Raw genomic sequence first — 22,713 nt, 5'->3', positions numbered from 1 at the left:
CAGCTGTATTGTTGCGGGAAGGCCCTCATGGGGGCTTTATTATTCCTGTCAAAAGTAAGGTTATAGGCTCCACAATGCCCAGGAATTTAAAATCTGCATATCAGTTCCCTGATGCTTTAAAGGAGAAGTTGGGTAAGGAAGTTTCGCTGGGTCGCATTACGGGATTGGTTATTTCCCCATTAGGAGTGGTGCCTAAGAAGGATCTGGGGAAGTTTTGGATGATATAACTCCTTTCCTTCCCCAAGGTTAAGTTGGTTAACGATGCCATTCTGCCAGAGTTGAGCACAGTACATTACCAGTCCTTTGACAATGCACTCATGGTGGTACAGACGACAAGATGGGATGCTCTACTGGCAAAACTGGATGTGGAATTAGCTTTCTGATTATTGCCCATTGACCCAACTTCTTTTTACTTCATGGGTTGTTTTTTCAATGGATCCTATAATGTTGATCATTGTCTCCTGATGATATGTTCGATTTCCTGCACTTACTTTGAGGCCTTTAGTTCATTTTTACATTGGGCTGTGACGGAAAATGTGGGGGAAGATCGGATTGCTCATTACCTGGACGATTTCTTAGTAGTAGGAAGACCGGGTTCCAGGAAATGTGAGCTGTTATTAAACACCATGAGGCTGTTGATGACAAAATTTGGATTCCCGCTGGCAGAGGACAAAACTGAGGGGCCATGCACCTGTTTAATGTTCCTTGGGATTGAAATTAACTCAGTTGCAAAAGAATGTAGACTACTGGCAAATAAAATTCAGAAGATGCTAGCTTAAGTTAGAAGAATTGCTTCTTCTACTTCATGTTTGCTTAAAGAACTACAATCACTACTGGGCCTGCTTAATTGTGCAGGGCGGGTTATCCCAATGGATGGAACGGATCCTGAAACAGATGGAAATTTGTTACCAGGGGTAACCTCCCCAAAGGCTAGGATTCCAGTCAATAGAGAAATGAGAGAGGATCTCCAGGTCTGGGATAAGTTTCTTAGGGACTTCAATGGAGTTTGCATTTGGCGTAAACCTGTGATGTCCAATCATTCCATTCATTTATTCACAGACAGTGCGGGATCTTTTGGGTACGAGGCTTACCTAAGTGGAGCGCAGAGCTATGGCCGGATGAATGGAAGGAAAGAGCGCTTACCAGGAACATTTGCCTCTTAGAGCTCTTCCCCATATTGGTTGCATTGGAGATATGGGGTGATGGATTGAGGGACAGATCAGTGTTTTTTGGACAGACAACATAAGTGTTGTTTTAGCAAACAATAATCTATCTTCATTGTCCCCAGTGGTGATAAGATATTTAAGGCTCCTGGTCTTGGGATGTCTTAAGCTGAACTTTGAGTTTCAGATGAGACATGTCCCTGGGGTTCCTTAAATTATAGCAGATGTTCTTTCCCACTTTCAATGGGACATTTTCAGGACTGCTGCACCAAGCACTGCGACTCACGGTGTTCAATGTCCTCCTTTTCTTTGGCAGGTAGTGCTGGATGGCAGTCACTGATACCGCTACTGAGGGCATCCCTGGCACCTTCCACCTGGAAATCATACATGAGGCATTGGGAGGAATGGGTTTTCTTTTGTGAAGTACAGGGCTTCTCATCCTGCGCAAGTGAGCAAGATTTGCTGTTGCAATGGCTCGTAGAGCTAACGGGCAAGCCGGCTAAAAAAGGTGCGGTAAGGTTGACTTGTCAGGGGTTTATTTTTTCTGTAAGTTGTTTACCTTGACAGACTCTTCCAACATTTTTGGTTCATCAAATTCTACGGGGAATTAGAGAAGGCGAGCTTGTGCCACAATCAAGAAATGCCAAAGTTGGGGGGGTATTGTGCGATCATGTGAGGTTTGCTGAAGGGGGTGCTTTGTTATTGGTAATCACTTCCTACCCATCAGAGATCACCTAGTTGCCCTTATACCTTGTTGAAGGCCTTCTCAGACGTGCGTCTAGTGGTTTTTCACAGGTTTCTAACTCACCAGGATAGTGCCCTTCTAACCAGATTTCAATTTCATAGGGTCTTGGGATGGGCTGCTGAAAAGGCAGGTTTGAACTCAAGTACTATTGCACCTCATTCCTTTAGGGTTGGCACAGCTATGATGGTGGCAGCTTTAGGCTGGTCTGCTGATCGTATTACAAGCATTGGGGAGGTGGAAGTCGAGAAGGTATCAAATATATGTGAAACCCCTTTTATCCCACTGCTAAGTTAGGACAATATTAATGGTGTGACATTTCACTGTTTTTGGATTGATTGTAACAGTTATTTCTTTTATAGGGCCTAACAAAGGTCCGCTGCGGGTTTGGATCGTGGGCCATTCGTTTGTACACTGGACAGCCATCCGTGCTTCATTGAGACCAGGAGGACAGCCATTGGGATTTTCTTCCTCTAGGGTCGTGGTTAGGTGCCTAGGGAGGAGAAGCCTTTGCTGGGCCAGTCTGCCTGGATTGTTGCAGGAAGCTGTGAGGCTATGGGAGAAACCCCATGTCTTGACGGGATTTAAGTGCAGTGATCCAGTCAGGCCTGCGTACATTCAAGGTCTGGATGCCTGGTGTGAGAATCGGGTGGTCGAATATTATCCTGCGATTGACATGGAGGCATATGGCCAACCACAGGGCAGCATTTCAGGTCAGGAAAAAGCTGAACAGGGTTGTTAGAAAGTTGGTGTTCAAGCTAAGAGGCTTTGTTGTGGAGCAAAGGGACATGGCAGCCGATCATAGCCTCTACAGAGGCGTCGGGGTACATTTGACCGACCATGGCATGTTCCTTTTTATAGAGGATTTGAGGCGAACACTACTCCTATTTGTGTGAGTTGTTGGTGGCATCAAGAGTTGCCCTGAATATTTGGTGATCTTGTGGCGGTTGGGCAGTGCCTGGGGACAGGATGTGATCTAGGTAGAGTGACAGCTACTTCCGGGCAGGGGTGAAGTCCTTAGACACGCATCTGGGGGGTCCCCTGTCCGTGCAATCCGAAGCCGAGAACTCCCTATGCCATCCTAGTATTGAGCTACGCTCTGCTTACTCTATTTCCCTGATACTGCCCAGCTTGTTAGCATGGGTTACTACGCATTAGCTAGTACCTGATTGCCGCCCCCTGGGTCCATGTTATTTGTGCTGTTTCGTTGTTTTTTTTGTGTTGCCACAATAAACATGACCTGCGGGTTTTACAACCACAAGAAGTTGTTGTGTTTTTATTTCTACATTAGAATTGATAATGGTTTATATTAAACGTTATTTATGTATATAGTTAAGTTAATGGTTAAGTTTCCTATAGAGGAGTGTATGGCATTTAATCCCTTAAGTAAATGTAAGGCAAATTGCCTAGAATGCACATAAGAATTAAGGCCAAGACCGAGGAGTGGGAGTGTATTGTGTGTGTGTGAAACAAATGTTGCAGTTAAGAGAGGAGGGGTTTGGGTTTCCTTTCATAAGACCTGTACAGGAAGTCCAAATCCTCTTTCTGCTTGTTCCTTTGATGTTTCCCCACCCTATCCCTCCCTATGTAAGTCCTAAGCGGCAATCAATAATAGGATCCATCACTAGGGTGATTCCTTTAGTGTTAGGGAAGTCCGTTGCATGAAGAGGGCTAGCCAGCCAATTTCTACAAGACCAAGAACGTTATGTTTCAGCTCCCCAGGTGTTCAATGTGGTTTGCACCTAGTTGACCCTGGTGACTGGTTCTAATGGTTTGGAGTGGTTGGTTAGCACGCTGGCGGTTGGGCAGTGTCAGGGGAGAAGGATGTGATCTAGGTAGTGTCGGCTACTCCTGGCAGGGGTGAAGTCCTCAGACACGCGTCTTGGGGGTCCCCTGTCCATGCTATCCGAAGCCGAGAACTCCCTATGCCATCCTAGTATTGAGCTATGCTCTGATTACTTTCCTGTTTCCCTGGTAATGCCTGGCTTGTTAGCATGGGTTACTAGTACCTGATTGCTGCCCCCCGGGTCCATGTTATTTGTGCTGTTTCGTTGGGTTCCTGTGTTGCCACAATAAACATGACCTGTGGGTTTTACAACCACAAGAAGTTGTTGTGTTTTTATTTCTACATTAGAAATGATAATGGTTTATATTAAACATTAATTATGTATATAGATAAGTTAATGGTTAAGTTTCCCATAGAGGGGTGTATGGCCAGGGTCTGATGAAGGGGTATATTCCCTGAAAGGTCACTTATTTAAAGGCATTTTTTTGCACCTTTTGCCAAGTCCAGAGAGTGCTGATTTTTTACTGACTTTATAGGAATGAATATTTTTATATATATATATATATATATATATATATATATATATATATATATACGTATAATACTTAATTTTAAGATGTTTTATATGTGTTTTGTTAAACTTTTATTCTAGCCCTAAAACTTTGCTTCTGGTCTCAAATCAAGCTAAATTTTCTAGCTCTGCTGTAATATGAGCAATGTTTAGCGCCAATAGCGGACACTGGTGCAAAAAAATTTTTTAACCCCTCCAAAGTAACTCAGTACTAGTAAGCAATAGTAATAATATAGATGCTGCTCTACATAGTGATTTTAAAGGATAGCTAAGATGGACTTGCAACCTGTACTTATAAAAAGGCTCCCCGGCATCAGGAAGGATTGTACACCTTCTGCACAAGCAAGTATAGGATGTGCTAAAGGGATGTCGGCCACGCCAAACATTCTGCAGTTATTCTTCTTTGTAATATCAATTTGCGCTCAGTCCAGCAATATCGAGCAAGTTATAAAGCCACTTAGAGTCTGTATAGCGCACAATTTAAATATCTTATGGCCTAGATTTGGAGTTTGGCGGTAAAAGGGCTGTTAACGCTCCGCGGGCTTTTTTCTGGCCGCACCATAAAATTAACTCTGGTATCGAGAGTTCAAACAAATGCTGCGTTAGGCTCCAAAAAAGGAGCGTAGAGCATTTTTACCGCAAATGCAACTCTCGATACCAGCGGTGCTTACGGACGCGGCCAGCCTCAAAAACGTGCTCATGCACGATTCCCCCATAGGAAACAATGGGACTGTTTGAGCTGAAAAAAAAACCTAACACCTGCAAAAAAGCAGCGTTCAGCTCCTAACGCAGCCCCATTGTTTCCTATGGGGAAACACTTCCTACGTCTGCACCTAACACTCTAACATGTACCCCGAATCTAAACACCCCTAACCTTACACTTATTAACCCCTAATCTGCTGCCCGCGCTATCGCTGACACCTGCATATTTTTTTTAACCCCTAATCTGCCGCTCCGTAAACCGCCGCAACCTACGTTATCCCTATGTACCCCTAATCTGCTGCCCTAACATCGCCGACCCCTATATTATATTTATTAACCCCTAATCTGCCCCCCTCAACGTCGCTGACACCTGCCTACACTTATTAACCCCTAATCTGCCGAGCGGACCTGAGCGCTACTATAATAAAGTTATTAACCCCTAATCCGCCTCACTAACCCTATCATAAATAGTATTAACCCCTAATCTGCCCTCCCTAACATCGCCGACACCTACCTTCAATTATTAACCCCTAATCTTCCGAGCGAAGCTCACCGCTATTCTAATAAATGTATTAACCCCTAACGCTAAGTCTAACCCTAACACTAACACCCCCCTAACTTAAATATAATTTACATCTAACGAAATAAATTAACTCTTATTAAATAAATGATTCCTATTTAAAGCTAAATACTTACCTGTAAAATAAATCCTAATATAGCTACAATATAAATTATAATTACATTGTAGCTATTTTAGGATTAATATTTATTTTACAGGCAACTTTGTAATTATTTTAACTAGGTACAATAGCTATTAAATAGTTAAGAACTATTTAATAGTTACCTAGTTAAAATAATAACAAATTTACCTGTAAAATAAATCCTAACCTAAGTTATAATTAAACCTAACACTACCCTATCAATAAAATAATTAAATAAACTACCTACAATTACCTACAATTAACCTAACACTACACTATCAATAAATTAATTAAACACAATTGCTACAAATAAATACAATTAAATAAACTAGCTAAAGTACAAAAAATAAAAAAGAACTAAGTTACAAAAAATAAAAAAATATTTACAAACATAAGAAAAATATTACAACAATTTTAAACTAATTACACCTACTCTAAGCCCCCTAATAAAATAACAAAGCCCCCCAAAATAAAAAATTCCCTACCCTATTCTAAATTAAAAAAGTTACAAGCTCTTTTACCTTACCAGCCCTGAACAGGGCCCTTTGCGGGGCATGCCCCAAGAATTTCAGCTCTTTTGCCTGTAAAAGAATGAATACAATACCCCCCCCAACATTACAACCCACCACCCACATACCCCTAATCTAACCCAAACCCCCCTTAAATAAACCTAACACTAAGCCCCTGAAGATCTTCCTACCTTGTCTTCACCATACCAGGTTCACCGATCCGTCCTGGCTCCAACATCTTCATCCAACCCAAGCGGGGGTTGGCGATCCATCATCCGGTGCTGAAGAGGTCCAGAAGAGGCTCCAAAGTCTTCCTCCTATCCGGCAAGAAGAGGACATCCGGACCGGCAAAGATCTTCTCCAAGCGGCATCTTCGATCTTCTTCCATCCGGTGCGGAGCGGGTCCATCTTGAAGCAGGCGACGCGGATCCATCCTCTTCTTCCGTTGTCTCCCGACTAATGACGGTTCCTTTAAGGGACGTCATCCAAGATGGCGTCCCTCGAATTCCGATTGGCTGATAGGATTCTATCAGCCAATCGGAATTAAGGTAGGAATTTTCTGATTGGCTGATGGAATCAGCCAATCAGAATCAAGTTCAATCCGATTGGCTGATCCAATCAGCCAATCAGATTGAGCTCGCATTCTATTGGCTGTTCCGATCAGCCAATAGAATGCGAGCTCAATCTGATTGGCTGATTGGATCAGCCAATCGGATTGAACTTGATTCTGATTGGCTGATTCCATCAGCCAATCAGAAAATTCCTACCTTAATTCCGATTGGCTGATAGAATCCTATCAGCCAATCGGAATTCGAGGGACGCCATCTTGGATGACGTCCCTTAAAGGAACCGTCATTAGTCGGGAGACAACGGAAGAAGAGGATGGATCCGCGTCGCCTGCTTCAAGATGGACCCGCTCCGCACCGGATGGAAGAAGATCGAAGATGCCGCTTGGAGAAGATCTTTGCCGGTCCGGATGTCCTCTTCTTGCCGGATAGGAGGAAGACTTTGGAGCCTCTTCTGGACCTCTTCAGCACCGGATGATGGATCGCCAACCCCCGCTTGGGTTGGATGAAGATGTTGGAGCCAGGACGGATCGGTGAACCTGGTATGGTGAAGACAAGGTAGGAAGATCTTCAGGGGCTTAGTGTTAGGTTTATTTAAGGGGGGTTTGGGTTAGATTAGGGGTATGTGGGTGGTGGGTTGTAATGTTGGGGGGGGGTATTGTATTTATTCTTTTACAGGCAAAAGAGCTGAAATTCTTGGGGCATGCCCCGCAAAGGGCCCTGTTCAGGGCTGGTAAGGTAAAAGAGCTTGTAACTTTTTTAATTTAGAATAGGGTAGGGAATTTTTTATTTTGGGGGGCTTTGTTATTTTATTAGGGGGCTTAGAGTAGGTGTAATTAGTTTAAAATTGTTGTAATATTTTTCTTATGTTTGTAAATATTTTTTTATTTTTTGTAACTTAGTTCTTTTTTATTTTTTGTACTTTAGCTAGTTTATTTAATTGTATTTATTTGTAGCAATTGTGTTTAATTAATTTATTGATAGTGTAGTGTTAGGTTAATTGTAGGTAATTGTAGGTAGTTTATTTAATTATTTTATTGATAGGGTAGTGTTAGGTTTAATTATATCTTAGGTTAGGATTTATTTTACAGGTAAATTTGTTATTATTTTAACTAGGTAGCTATTAAATAGTTCTTAACTATTTAATAGCTATTGTACCTAGTTAAAATAAATACCAAGTTGCCTGTAAAATAAATATTAATCCTAAAATAGCTATAATATAATTATAATTTATATTGTAGCTATATTAGGATTTATTTTACAGGTAAGTATTTAGCTTTAAATAGGAATAAGTTATTTAATAAGAGTTAATTAATTTCGTTAGATGTAAATTATATTTAAGTTAGAGGGGTGTTAGTGTTAGGGTTAGACTTAGCTTTAGGGGTTAATCAATTTATTAGAATAGCGGTGAGCTCCGGTCGTCAGATTAGGGGTTAATAATTGAAGGTAGGTGTCGGCGATGTTAGGGAGGGCAGATTAGGGGTTAATACTATTTATGATAGGGTTAGTGAGGCGGGTTAGGGGTTAATAACTTTATTATAGTAGCGCTCAGGTCCGCTCGGCAGATTAGGGGTTAATAAGTGTAGGCAGGTGTCGGCGACGTTGAGGGGGGCAGATTAGGGGTTAATAAATATAATATAGGGGTCGGCGGTGTTAGGGGCAGCAGATTAGGGGTACATAAGGATAACGTAGGTGGCGGCGCTTTGCGGTCGGAAGATTAGGGGTTAATTATTTTAAGTAGCTGGCGGCAACGTTGTGGGGGGCAGGTTAGGGGTTAATAAATATAATACAGGGGTCGGCGGTGTTGTGGGCAGCAGATTAGGGGTACATAAGTATAACGTAGGTGGCGGTCGGCAGATTAGGGGTTAAAAATTTTAATCGAGTGACGGCGATGTGGGGGGACCTCGGTTTAGGGGTACATAGGTAGTTTATGGGTGTTAGTGTACTTTAGGGTACAGTAGTTAAGAGCTTTATGAACCGGCGTTAGCCAGAAAGCTCTTAACTCCTGCTATTTTCAGGCGGCTGGAATTTTGTCGTTAGAGCTCTAACGCTCACTTCAGAAACGACTCTAAATACTGGCATTAGAAAGATCCCATTGAAAAGATAGGATACGCAAATGGCATAGGGGGATCTGCGGTATGGAAAAGTGCCGGCTGAAAAGTGAGCGTTAGACCCTTTAATCACTGACTCCAAATACCAGCGGGCGGCCAAAACCAGCGTTAGGAGCCTCTAACGCTGGTTTTGACGGCTACCGCCGAACTCCAAATCTAGGCCTATGGCTGCACACTTCCAACTTCTTGTTGCCACAGAGGAAGGCGACTGAAACATTGGATACCGTCTATTTGGAAATGTAAACATTGAGCTGGGTGGGATAATGGACAAGAGGTATTAAATTCCTAGTGGAGTATGACTGAATATGTATTAAATGACTACCCTATGTGGATAACTGCTAAGAGATGGTTAAAATGTGTGCCTTGCTAGAATATATTGTGTGAATTCAGACAGAAAGGGCTTTAAACACTGTGCTTTATTACTTTCAGGAAGCAGTTGATAGCTAATTGCACAGTTGTGAGAACTATAAAGGATGCAAATATTCTATAAAACTTGCAGGGGTTGGGCATTATATATTTCTGTGTACAGTGGAAAGGAAGATACCAGCAAACAGATCTGATGTTGCGCAGTGCTGATCATCTGTGTAATTCTTGCCTCCAAATAAAAAAAATTGCTTAAGTAGGAGCTGGTTTAATGAATAATTAAAATTAATAATTTGCAATAACTAATAGTGCTGAACTCTAAAATATGTTCTTTTGACTGGACTGGAATTAATTAATTAAACTTAAAGGGACACTGAACCCAATTTTTTTCTTTCGTGATTCAGATAGAGCATGCAATTTTAAGCAACTTTTTAATTCACTCCTATTATCAGTTTTTCTTCGATCTCTTGCTATCCTTTTCTGAAAAAGAAGGCATCTGAGCTATTTTTTGGTTTAGAAACCTGGACAGTACTTGTTTATAGGTTGGTTAAATTAATCCACCAATCAGCAAGAACAACCCAGGTTGTTCACCAAAAATGGGCCTTCATCTAAACTTACATTCTTGCTTTCCAAATAAAGATACCAAGAGAATGAAGAAAATTTGATAATAGGAGTAAATTAGAAAGTTGCTTAAAATTGCATGCTCTATCTGAATCACGAAAGAAAAAATTTGGGTTCAGTGTCCCTTTAATGCATCGCTCCTGTCTTTTAATGTACAAACTATTATTGTATGTTATTATTGTATAAAAGAAAGAAAGAGTTTCATATTATATTTTCTGTGATCTTTTCCTCCCTCGCCCTCTCTCTCTCTGGGCTTGATGATTTTTTTTTTTAAATTAGATTTATCATTTGGGTCTCTCATTCACATCCAGAACTGTGCATAGCTGTCGAGCTAAAATTTACTGTAATACAATTATTTTATAAAGAAGTACTAACAAGACTTGATAGATAATGTTGAAAGACAGGAGAGCTTTAGGGGAGTTCTGTCTGTGGGCATATACCCTTATCATGCCCTCTTAAGTCTACATACTGAGGAGCTAATATAGCAGGTATATGTGACTTTAATTTCTGGCAATTACAGATTCAATTTATTATTCTCGTACAATGTACACTATGTTCTTTTCTTTGTGTTAATTTGACATCTAAAAAAAAAAGCTAACTAGTTTTCACAATACAGGTTTACTGATTCAAAGAAAGTGCCAACCTAGAGAGCTCACTTAATAGCCTGACACACACAAAAATTCCCACTGCACTCTTAAAGGCACATTATACACTCATTTTTTCTTTGCATGAATGTTTTGTAGATGATCTATTTATATAGCACATAAAGTTTTTTTTTTTTTTAAATGTATAGTTGTGCTTATTTTTAAATAACATTGCTCTGATTTTCAGACTCCTAACCAAGCCCCAAAGTTTTATGAGAATACCATCAGATACCTTCTCCAGCTTGCTGCTGTTTGTGTAAAGGGTCTTTTCATATGCAAAAGAAGGGTAGGGGGGGAGTGTCTTATTTCCCACTTGCAGTGGGCTTTCCAACTGCCTTTTCAACAGAGCTAAACTGAGAGCTTTTAAGTAAGTTTTTAAACAGTTTTATACTGGATTTTTATATCAGTATCTGTGCATCTTATTCTTTATAGTAGTGTCTATTACATGCAGTTATATGAAAATAAGTGTATACTGTCCCTTTAAGATGACATTGATGTAGAAGAGGTGAAAAGCCTGTGTCCTGGTGTATTTTTAATAGCAGGAAATAAGGACAATGAGCTCTGAAATCTAACAGCACAGTACAGAGGTACTAGTTACTCAAGTTACGGTTTATGTCAGAAATAATATGCATATGTTGTCACATAAGTGACGCATTCTCAGATGCATTAATTACTGCAACAATACAGGGATGCAATTTTTTCACCTCAGACAGTCAGGGATGCCACCTCAGCCATATTAACCTCAACAGTTATAAGTTGCACATGATGCAGTGTGCACAGGGAGGAACATGTATTGTGCTTCTGAATATATCACATGAATAGGGCTGCTGGAGAGCAATAGTTGTGTTCCGCCCTGCAAACCCAACAGCATGGCTGTTAAGCATATGAAATTGTATGGGTGTTATTCTGTCCAATTAGAAGTATGCACAGGGTATTTAAATGCAGGTGTGTGACATGTGCATAGGTCTCTGATGATGGCGCAAGCCAAAACGCGTTAGCCCATTTCCTCTTCTTTTTTTTCCCTTTTATATGTTTTTTATGCTTGAATAAACTTTCTATATTTTTTCATTCATGATCCACACATTCTTGTTTCCTTAACTGTGCAAATTCTGACCAGGGGGTTAGCCGGTTCCACATATACATTTTCTAAGTGGAGAATATTTTTCAAACGGTTACCCACAATTCCCTCTGGGCAAAAATTGTTTGTTCTGGTTCTGCTGAGACAGAAAGACATCTTCCTGGTGTCATTTCTGGTACAACAAGGCTCAACAAGGCCAGTGTATGCCGAGCGGAGGAACCGCCGGATTTGTAAAGTGCACAATTAAAGGGACAGTCAAGTCCAAAAAAAACTTTCATTTTTCAAATAGGGCATGTAATTTTAAACAACTTTCCAATTTACTTTTATCACCAATTTTGCTTTGTTCTTTTGGTATTCTTAGTTGAAAGCTAGACCTAGGAAGGCTCATATGATAATTTCTATGCCCTTGAAGGCCGCCTCTAATCACATGCTTTTGTATTTGCTTTTCACAGCAGGGGAGAGCTAGTTCAGGTAAACCCTATAGATAACATTGTGAGCACGCCCATGGATAGTGGCAGACACTGCACTAATTGGCTAAAATGAAAGTCAAAAGATAATAAATAAAATGTCATGTGATCAGGGGGCTGTCAGAAGATGCTTAGATACAGAGGTAATCACAGAGGTAAAAAGTGTATTATTATAACTGTGTTGGTTATGCAAAACTGGGGAATGGGTAATAAAGGGATTATCTATCTTTTAAAACAACAAAAATTCTGGTGTTGACTGTCCCTTTAAGGCAGCCTGAATGGTGTCGGTGGTGTCATTGTTCAATGGAGGAGCCGCTGAAATTGGCCCGGCATTTAGACCGTGGTAAAAGTGGAGAAGAGAATCACGCTCCAAAACTGAAGGTACAAAGTCCTGTAATATTTATTATTGGTAAACAATGGGTCTAGTAGTGGTTGATTTGACCATTCTTGTACTATTTGATTATAAAGTCACTATTGCTTATTCTCCCCACTTGTTCTTTCTTCATTCTGGCCTTTTTGTATTTTTGGTGCAATATATAAGAGAATTTGTTTTTGTTTTTTTAAAAACAGCTTTTTCCCCACTATACTATATACATTATTTTCGAATACTCTTTTGAGCAAGCATGGAAATTTTAGTACCTTTTTTCATTTAGAGCTATTACAGAGTTGGACCGTTCAAGACCCTCATTAGAGGACTTGTTCTCAGAAAAGACACGCAGGGTGACCATTTCAGATGTCTTTTTGAAAATGGAGACCGTAAAAGAGGATAAGGTCAGGTGGGATATTAATCTCATGGAGAAGTATCTGTCCCTAAATATGATTCCATGGGGATTACGATTGCAGACGTTTCCCACATTTGTTGCTACAGACCAGGAGCTAGTTAAAAACTGGAACTCTATACTAACAGAATGCTCAGTCAGACTGATGTACATGCTTATAACATACAAGAAACAACAATTAAAATTACGGACTGACATTACTAACCTCCAAGGGGACATGAATAACTTTGTGACACATCAAAACTAGAAGAAACTGGCCAACATCTTAAAGGGACAGTTTACCCCAAAATTTTCTCTCCTTTAATTTGTTCCCAATGATCCATTTTTCCAGCTGGCGTATATTAAATTGCTTACAAATAGCTCTTTAGCCTTTATACTGACATTGGAAATAGTTGATTTAGCCTGTAGTACCCCTTCCTTTACTGAAAGTTTCTATACCTAGGTATAGGCTATTGACAAACTATGTAAGCACAGACAGCAGAAGAAATTACACTTCCAGTGGGAGGTGTAAGAGATAAAGCTCTAAAATGTTAATTTTCAATTGTTCTTTCTAAATATTGTAGAGAGACATAGATAAGAAAGGGAACCATTTGAGTAATAATATAACAAGATCTGATCTGTTTGCAAGCTTAGCTTGTTTTGATGGGCTGTGGTTTCAAAGAACAAATCAAGTTATTTAATTAGCAAAATGAAGCATAAATGAGCAATTTCTCATCCATTTTATACGTTGCAGCTAATATAAAAAATGTTTGGGAACACATTAAGGAGAAAACTATTTTACAGTTAACTGTACCTTTAAATGAGACAGTAACATTAGCTAAAAAGGATATTGACTCTTTAAAGGTAAAAAAATTGACAGAGACATATTGAACTATAATGATATGGTCTACATGTGGTCAAATAATGTTAATAAAAAAGAGTCAAAAGATATACCAAGAAACTCTGAGTGACCATATGAGTTAAACAAGTTACCTTCTTAGATACGGATTTTTCATCATCAAAGGTCAGGTTTCTACCCTACTAAATTAGGCACGTGAAGATCTTATAGTTAATGAGGAAGAGATAGTAGTGGATATGGGACTGCCTGGTACATCTTGAGGACAGAAGGAAGCTAGCCTGCCCAGATAGAAGGTAAAGGTTATCCAGGAGAGTTTCCCCAAAATAGACCAATCATTCAGTCAAGAGAGAGTAGTAATGTTCCAGTTAAACATCAGTGTACCAGACCAGAAGGAAGACCGCCAATTTGTCAGAAGTCCAGATAAATTCACATTCAGGGCCTGATATTCAAAGCCTTGCCAGCATGGAGAGAAATCACACAAAATCTTTGGGATTTTCTTAGACCTTGTATTGTAACGTTTCTGCTTCACATAAATAACACTACATTGCAACATAAACATATCTCAAGATAAAATTTAAGCGCCTCGCCATACCAACAAGAATTCTTAGTCAAGGTTTTGAATAACAGGCCCTCAGAGAGAAATACATAACCACATGTATCTGTATCAGGACAGAAAACAACAATATGAGGTGAAAACTTCTAAAACTCAATAATAGCTACACCTAAAAATTACAACCTTCCTCCAGATGTAAATATATTAATAGTGAGAACAAACAATAAGGTGAGCGCTAAATTAATAGCAAAATGAGAAAGGGATATAAGTAATAATGTATGATAACCAATGTATTGTATAAAATGTAAAATGTGATCACTTTATTAAACTGGTAGGACGAATAAAACATAAAAACACTAAACCTTGCAAGGTATTAACTTACATAAAATAACACTGGGTAAAGAACAATTAAAGAAACAATATTTTCTGAACAATGACTATAAAAAATTCCTTAAAATTAAAGGTGCATCTCTTAAAGAGGTAGGTGCAAGTCTAATTAATAGTCTTTCAGAACGGTGAACAGTACCTTAATGAAACATGAGCCAAAATAGTCCTTTTGGGAGGGTATGCAGTTATATCAATCCCAACCGCTAACAAAGGTTAGATGGAGAACGTAGGTGTTGTAATTCACTCCAAAGAGTTTATAGGAGGAAAAGAATACAGCTGATTCAGCTCACAATCCAAATCTTGGGATTGGTGAGTAACGATTAATGATAGTTCAAACAGATAGCGCCTGTAACTGAGTGCTGCAATTCCAACAGACAGCGTCTGTGTTAGTTGCAATATTTAAAACAGACAGCGTCTAAATAGTAGTTTCCTACAATTGATATAGCGATGCAGAGGCTGTGAGGGCTTCCAATAAACAGTGTCTGTGTAAAACAGTGGTATAGCTGTGTAGAGGCTGTGAGGGCTTCCAACAGACAGCGTCTGTGTAAAACAGTAGATAGTAGTTTACCACAGGTGATGTCGCGATGCAGGGGCTGTGAGGACTTCCAACAGACAGCGTCTGTGTAAGACAGTGGATTTCTTGACAGACAGCGTCTGTTTCAACGTACTGTGAGATCCTGCCAGTCACTATGTTAAATATGATCTGTGCTGAGGACTCCTTGGTGCAGTGTGATGAAATGTTCCAAGCAAATTGCAAATTAACAGTGAATCTGAGTTTTCATGTGAATTGTATTCTACTCCTGGTCCTCAATTGGTTGATTTTAACTTCAATGAGGCAAAATATTATATGTCTTTACTGGATCTGGAATGGGAAATAAATAAACTTGAGAATGGTGAACTGTCGAGTCATGTGGGCTTCAGACCCTCTTCTATCTTTTCTCCCACAAAGAGTTGTGGAGGGGGAGCTGAAGATTCTACATGATTGATTGATGTGGGGGGTTTGTATTCTCCCATTCTACACAACTGAGGTCTGAAAGCAGTCAGGTTCTTTTTGGACAAATATACCAAATATTGGGAGGATTTTACCATAAGGGTAATACATGTCTGCTTTGTCACAACTATTTTCCTTTTCATGGATATTTTACCTCCAAAGATGTGGGACAGAGATGGAGGCCAAGTTTGCCCCCTCCTATGTCAACCTTTTATGGGTTGGTGGGAGCTGTCCCACGTCTTTAGAAATGGTCATCCTTAATTGAACAATATCCATTTCTATCATCAGAATATATATGATTTATTGTTCATCTGGAAGGGATCGTCCACACAAATAGAGGAATTTGTATCTTATCCTAACATGAACAGTGTGGGTCTGGAGTTTACATTTACTAGTAATAGAGAGGATATATTTTATTTCTATTTGACACTTAGGCTCAATCCAAATAGCGAGAATATTGAGAGTACCCCTTATCGCAAACCTATAATGGCTAATTCTTTCTACTATGCTAAGAGATCACATCCAAAAACAGAATTGCTCAGATATTCTAGAATACAAAAAGAAAAGTATTGATTTGAGAAATAGACTCCTATAGAGGGGCTATAAACCAAATTTAATACAAACAGCCTCAATTCAGGTGGACAAGTTGTAGAGACACGTCCTCTTATACGGTAAACTTCCCTGAAACAATAAAGGGGAGAACAAGCTAACGTTTAGCACACCAGTTAGTAGATTGTGAAGATTATAAAGAGAAATTTGCCTATATTATCTGGAGATGAAATTGTATGTTCGGCTTTACATTCTCTGGGAAATCTTTTGTCACTAAGCACGGTTAGGTCTTAAAATAAGTCAGGTAGTTGGTTACAATGTAAAGGCCACTACAAATGTGGCACAACCAATTATAAAGCCTGTGAACATGCCCCGGTGACAAAACATTTTCAATCTAAAGTTACACTAAAGGTTTATGATTTGGACAGCTGTACTAACTGAAAAACTGATCATATAGTCTATATGATTACTTGTATGCAGTGCAATCTGCAATACGTTGGTATGACCACATGGAAGTAAGGGTGCGAATCAGGGAGCACCTCAGTGATATTACCTCAATTAATCCCTGTTCAGCACTGGCACCACAATTTATAGAGAAGCATGGTTGTCCAAGTGGGTGCATTTAAATTCCTGATGATTAATCAAGTGACGTAACCTCCAAGAGCGGGTGATGTGGATACCCTTCTTTTGAGAAGGGAGGCTCACTGGATCTTCACATTACACACAAGGATACCACTTGGCTTTAATATGGCCACAGACATTATTAACATCTGGCAATAAGATAGGTAACTGTCAATAAATAACTTCGATTAATATATTCTTTAGAATTAAATTAATACCCCCTTTTCCCTCAATACTATTATATGAACAAAAGACAATATGAAAACAGTTAAAGTTAAAGCCTCTAGAATGCCCTAGAATGCTCTAGAATGTGATTAGTGGCTACACACATTTGTCTGTGCATTCGCTGGCGTCAATACGCTCGCCAGACATCGCTGCCACAAATCTACATAAGACGCACTTATTTATTAAAAACTCTGTCAAAAACATGCGCATCAAGTACGGAGCTATGAATATTGGACTGTTGATAAATAAGAGTCAACAATGTTGAAGATATTCTGTTTTTTCCAACTTTATTTTTGCCATTCATTACTGTCCATGAACAAGCACGTTTCTCTAAAGCTAATCTTTTATTTTTATTCTGTTAATGTCCAAGAAATAGCTACATTTATACCTGAACAAACAATAATATCTCATAGATAGTTATTTTCTATGTATTTGTTATAAAAAAAACTGATATATGATATTTTCACATAAATGAATGTATATTTGTATTTCTAAAAATCATGATATGCCTATCTCATGCTTTTTTTAAAATTTTTTTTTTATTAATGCTAGAATTTGTACATATATCTTTGCACACACACATATATATATATATATATATATATATATATATATATATATATATGTTATGTTAGAAATCTTTTGCAAACATATTTACATGTCCCTAAATTCCTTTTTGTGCTCTTAACATTGTTGTCTTTCTTATCTCTGTGTTTATTTATACCATATGTATATAGTGTAAATATATTATTATTATGAGCAAGAATAATTGCGAATATAACATGTAATCAGGGTATCATATGTATTTATTTGCAATCAATGGATATTTTAAGAGCTTGGCCAGTTTTCTCTCTGCAACTGTGTAACCCCTCCTGATTGCAGTCCCCTACACAGGTGTTATAACATGGGCTGGCAAATAACATGACATTTCTTAATGAAAATTAAATTCAAGAGAAGGAAGAAGAACACTGAAAATAACAGTAAAGAGGTGATTTTAATTTCTGCTGTATCATATTCATGACAGTTTAATGTTAGGTAGACTATCCCTTTGAGCTATCATTTTAAGATGATATTGAATTAAACATGATTTGATTTTTAAAATCATTGTCAGAAATATTACACTGTGTGTCCTAATGTTATCATCAACGTTTAACTTTAATACTAATTTCACATATACATATTTTCAAAGTATAATACACAATGTAACAAATGGCCCTTACAAGTTCTGATGAATGATCAATGACACAAGTTATCAAGCAATTTGATTAGTTAGTGATAGTATAAAATGTATATTTCAATCAGATTGGCTGATTGGTGGTGGAAAACTTCATTAGTTTGTGGGTTGTTTATGAGTTTGCGTCAAATTTGGTGCGAAAAATGTTGCGTAAAATTTGGTGCAAAGTGGAGAGTGGGACTTGTATTACATGCGGTAAACATGGTGCAAATAGATTTATCCAAAAAAAGGAAGTTGGCTATATTATGTAATATATTTATTTAATTTTTATCCCTATATCTACCCTACCAGTACACCAATTTTGGAGCAATAATATTGTCTACTTGCTTTGTAATGAGAGACAAAGATGTAACATAATGCATAAGTAGCAATGTATTTATTTCATTTTTATCCCTATATCTACTAGTGCACCAAATTTGGAGCAATACTTCACACCAAATTTGGAGCAATAATTGATTTGTAATGAGAGGCAAAGATGTAACATAATCCATAAGTAGGGTAACATCTCCCTAATTTACTTTTATTATCTAATATGCTTCATTGTCTTGCAGCATCGAACATAACATAACCTTTCTGTGTTTTCAGACTCCCATTGATTTCTATGGTATTCGCGGCCTCAAGGGTGGCGGCTTGAACGATAGGTACGCTGTGTCAGAATAGACGTGAGCGTACCTGTTGAATGTTTGGTAAATTGGAATGTTTGATAAATCTGAAGGTTTGATAAATCTGGAATGACGCAAGCAGCGATCTTTGTCGGATTGATATCGCGGGAGCATAAATTACGTCACACATTTCAACATTTAACAATCTTGACGCTTTGTTAATTACGGCGGATCAAGTTTGCATCTAATTTGACGCAAGATTCCAGCGTATTATCAGTTGAAGCTTTGATAAATGGGCTCCATAGATTATCACAGAGGTAAAAAGTGTATTATTATAACTGTGTTGGTTATGCGAAACTGGGGAATGGGTAATAAAAGGATTATCTATCTTTTTAAACAACTACAATTCTGGTTCTGACTGTCCCTTTAGTAGTGCATTGGCACTCTGAAGCATACTTTAAGAATGTGTTTAACCACCTTCAATTTACTTCTATTCCCAGATTTACTTCCTTCTTTTGGTATCCTTTAGCTGGTGACTGGTGCGGCTACACACATACTCCTCTTTTCATCGGCATACCAGATGTGTTCCGCAAACTGCCAGTAGTGCATTGCTGCTATGGAACTGACTTTAAAGGGTCATAAAACCCCACATTTTTCTTTCATGATTCAAATAGAGTATATCATTTTAAACAACTTTCCAATTTACTTTTATTTTCTAATTTGCTTCATTCTCTTGGTAGCCTTTGTTAAAGAAGCAGCAATGCACTACTGGGAGCTAGCTGAACACCGGATGAGCCAATAACATGAGGCATATATGTGCAGCGACCAATCAGCTGCTCCTGACCTTACCTAGGTATCCTTTTCAACAAAGGATACCAACAAAACAAATAATAATAATAGAATAGAATATAAGTATATTGGAAAGTTGTTTAAAATTGCCTGCTCTACCTGAATTTGAAAGTAAAAATTTGGGTTTCATGTCCCTTTTAACCTTATTTGTTAATTATTTTGCAGGGGTTCAACACAGTTATATACAAACAATAGTGCAATAATAAATACTCTAACACAGGGCTCAAGATTTCAAGTCATAAGCTACTAGCCAGGCCAAAATTGTGAAACACCTTATTGTGCAATCATTTTTCATATTTTTTTTTAATTTTTAAAACATAACAAATGAAGTAATTTTAATTCAATTACTACAAGAATATACATTTGCTAGCCCTTTTGTAAAGTGTATAGACAGCATTTATCTCTGTCTCTATTCGTCCTAGTTCAATTTCTACTCTCCCAGGACGAGTGGGTGAGAGGGAAAGTGGCAATTTTGATCCCTGCTCTAACATATTATAATTATTTTTGTTATGCACTTGTATGTGACTTTAACCTGTATGGATGCGTATTGTAACAAAATGTGCACTTACTTAGAGGATGTTTTTGTTTGTATTCAGAGTTACATTTGCAAACATTTTCATAGATTGTTTTGCAAAGTGTTGCCTTATAATTATTGTTTTTCCACATTGCTCATGGTTCTGTTTAATGGGCTTCAACCCTGTGATAATTTTGTATCTAAGTAATTTGTTTTTTAACTATGTGTTGCTTTTTCTTTAAACCTTTGGCAACACCGTACATAGGATTACTTGTGTGCCCCTCCCCCGACTGTGCGGTTTAAACCATAGCTGCTATTAAAAGAGTGGGTAGGTGTTGTTAGTTTATACATCATTTTACTCTTGAAAATGCCCGGTCGTGTTCCGGGAGAAATGCGTAGAGTTACACAGATTACCTGTTACGTCTAGATGCAGCGTGGAGCGTCCTGAGGTCACGGGTCAGCAGTCCCTTGTGGGATCGAGAGACGCCAGTTAGCGGCACTCCGTAACAGGGATTCCTCTCTCAATGGACACGCTTGGTGCACACGCTATTGCTATGATTTTACAGGCCTGTTTTTAATCACATTTTTTTCTTTTTTGTTTCTAATGTGCGAGATATCATGTTTTGAGCACCTCATACAACTATGGAGGTCATGGCACGAACACTCACTTTAAAATGCTGGAAAAGATAGGTAAAGCAATGGCCAATGAATTTCAAACATGATATTGGGGTAAATGTATTAAATGTCGAGCAGACATGATTCACTATAACGAATCATGTCTGCTCGACATCGCTTAATGTCGACAGCATACACTATCTGTATTTATCATTGCACAAGCATTTCACTTGTCTTATGACCGCTGCTTCTTAACTTCTGTTGAAATGATGGGCCTCCAAAGTAGCATTTGCTGCTTCATAAGTGGAGTCCATTGTTTTTACAACAAGTTACTCGTCTGAGTCTAGGCCAATAATTTTGTATTAGAAGAAGGTAAGTGAAGGTGTGTGATATCTGTGGTCTGTTGTCTGTTTATTAGGAATAATTCAGTGATATGTGCTCTGTTGTCTGTCTATTAAGAGTAGACAAGTGGTATGTGCTCTGTTGTCTGTCTATTAAGAGTAGACGAGTGGTATGTGCTCTGTTGTCTGTCTATTAGGAGTAGGTGAGTTGTATGTGCTCTGTTGTCTGTCTATTAGGAGTAGGTGAGTGGTGTGTGCTCTGTTGTCTGTCTATTAGGAGTAGGTGAGTGGTGTGTGCTCTGTTGTCTGTCTATTAAGAGTAGACGAGTGGTATGTGCTCTGTTGTCTGTCTATTAGGAGTAGGTGAGTTGTATGTTGTCTGTTGTCTGTCTATTAGGAGTAGTGAGTGGTGTGTGTTCTGTTGTCTGTGTATAAGGAGGAGGTGAGTTGTATGCATTTTGTTAGATATAAGTGATGTGCATCCTACAATCTGTATATTAGGAGACGATAATCTATATATTAGAGAAAGGAGAGTTGTGTATGTTCTCATTTGTTAGGAGAAGATGAGAAATAGGTGCCCTAACATCTGTGTATTCGCAGGAAGTGAGAGGTATATGGCCTGGTGTTTGCACATTAGGAAAGTATTAATGAACTTGATGCCTGTGTGAGTGTACAACAAGACAGCTAGTTAACCTAATATCTGTATATTAAGATGAACTGAGAGGTATATGGCCTGATAGAAATGTGTGCTGTGTGTGTGTCCTAATGTTTTTGTATTAGGAGTAGATGAGAGGTGGGTGCTCTGATATCTGTGTATTAAGAGAATGTTGTCTCTATATTAGGTGGAGGTAACCCTGATGCTATTATGTTTTAGCCTTTAATAAGAGGTGTTGCTGAATGTCAGTCTCCTCTGTCATTTGGTACAGTCACATAATACATCTCTCTAATGAGTTGGGTAATGATTATACTAATTTGCTTGTGAATTATTGCAAAAAGCTGGTAGGAATGTGTCCTACGCCATCCCCTGGGGCCGGCTTCTGCTGATGTCAGGAGGCCGGTGAGGGCTCTCCATACACACAGATAGATTAATAATGTAGAGCAATTTAATACACCTCTTTCTATTTTCTGTCTCTCACCTCCCTATTGCAGGTTATATTCTCTCCTTCTCCCCCTCCCTTCCAAACAATTCCCTCACTTTCCATATTTCCATATTTGTTTTTCTCTCACACAATTGTGCACCTCTCCCTCTATTCTAGTTTCTTATGAAACCTTTTTGCACTAACCACCTCTGTAGCTCTGTATTCATATTAAACCATAAATACTGTGTATGTGTTCATATTTATATCACACATTCTTGAGTTGTATGTTGGTCATATTTAAAACAAATGTCATCAGGTACGAGGTAACATAATGGAGGAGGTATAAGATAATTTGGAAGTTAGACTTTAGAAAGCCCTACATAGCTCACATGTAAGGTTGGTAATTATTATGTAGCCTTCCTGCTCCTCACTCTGTAAAACCGGTGAGGCAAGCTCAGGTGTCACCCCCCCCCTCCCACCTTTCTCTCTCTCCGCCCTGTGACTCTCCCCCC

At 38.7% G+C, this 22,713-nt stretch overlaps 1 protein-coding gene across 1 annotated transcript in view; it reads right to left on the bottom strand.

Moving 5' to 3' along the window:
* The window catches only part of MISP3 (MISP family member 3), a 166,116-nt gene extending 150,886 nt beyond the window's left edge, over nt 1-15,230 (bottom strand). The window contains exon 1 of the mRNA XM_053719458.1: nt 14,721-15,230. The gene's annotated coding sequence lies outside the window, so the exon portion shown is untranslated. The remainder of the gene's footprint in view (nt 1-14,720) is intronic.
* Between the last annotated feature and the right edge of the window lie 7,483 nt (nt 15,231-22,713).

This window comes from Bombina bombina, chromosome 6 (genome assembly GCF_027579735.1).
Source record: "Bombina bombina isolate aBomBom1 chromosome 6, aBomBom1.pri, whole genome shotgun sequence".
NCBI classification, from domain to species: Eukaryota; Metazoa; Chordata; class Amphibia; order Anura; family Bombinatoridae; genus Bombina; species Bombina bombina.
This window is presented reverse-complemented; position numbering and strand designations above follow the sequence as displayed.